The 1113-nt window shown below is 43.7% G+C and overlaps 1 protein-coding gene across 1 annotated transcript in view; it reads left to right on the forward strand.

The window, feature by feature from the left end:
- Positions 1 to 1113, forward strand: part of PDCD11 (programmed cell death 11) — a 62142-nt gene that overhangs the window by 53922 nt on the left and 7107 nt on the right. The window lies entirely within an intron of this gene.

Here is a 1113-nt window from a genome sequence, read left to right on the forward strand (position 1 = left end):
GGTGTTGCACATTTTAGAGGATATATAAACAAACCATTTTGGAGGAGTTAGCAAATTATAAAGCAAATCCAAGGTGAGGGGCTGCCAGAGCCTAGCAGAGGGGAATATGAATAAGGAGTGGGGTCCTGGGTGGCTGGCAGAGGGACTGCTTAAATGGTGCCTGGGACCGTGGGTTTGGACAGACTGGTACAGAGTAAATTACTTTGAGGCCTGTGGTGACACGTATGTCCAGTTCTGCCTAGCTTATAAGCCTGGTAGCAGCAGCCTTGGTCGGAGCCCACTATCATAGCTCAGGCTTTGCATGTAGTTTTTAGATCTCTAAAGGGATTCACATCACCACTTGGCAGGCACGTGGTTCTTCCAAGGGCTCAGTTACTAATGGTCAGTAGTGAGGCAGCTACATATCCTGTAATCAGACCAAGTCTCCAGGCTTTGGCCTTACAAGTTGGGCAAGACCAGTTCTGGGATGAGGGGCAGCAAGAGACACCAAAGGTATTGTGGTGATTTGCCATGTTGCATTCTGCTCGAATATTAATCCTAGCCTGTAGGTGTACCAGTCACTGCCCACGAGGTCACTATCCTAGATGCTCTACCAACACCAGAACAAACCCCAGGTCCCTGCTGCAAAGCACATATGATCTATATATTAGGCAAGAGAAAGTAAATGGCTAAGTAGAGATTTATTTATTTTATTTATTTGTATGGAATACAGCAAGCAAATGACAGAACAAGCTATAAACATCCTATAAATAACAGCACTGAGGAGTAAGGCTGGAGTGACTGTTTTAGATTTGATATCTGTGGCAAAGCATTGCCAGTAACCTGGTGCAGGTTTTCAATGCAACCATTAAAATAATAAACAGGGCACTCCTCCGTGATGTGTGCTATAGTTTAGTTTTTGCCACACTCACACTAGTGGTCTTTAATAACATTCTATTTATGTAGTAAGCAGTTATGTCTACCTTGTCCAGTACAAACCCTATTCAGTGTTATCCAGCTCTGCCTTGGTGAAGCAAAGCCAGGTGGTTTAGATGTGGGGTCCACGATGAGAAATTTATTAATGATGTCAATCTTATAGATTTCATAGATTCATAGATTAAGGGTCGGAAGGGA

Source organism: Gavialis gangeticus, unplaced genomic scaffold, assembly GCF_001723915.1.
Source record: "Gavialis gangeticus isolate Ggan-Ray unplaced genomic scaffold, GavGan_comp1, whole genome shotgun sequence".
Taxonomy (NCBI): Eukaryota; Metazoa; Chordata; order Crocodylia; family Gavialidae; genus Gavialis; species Gavialis gangeticus.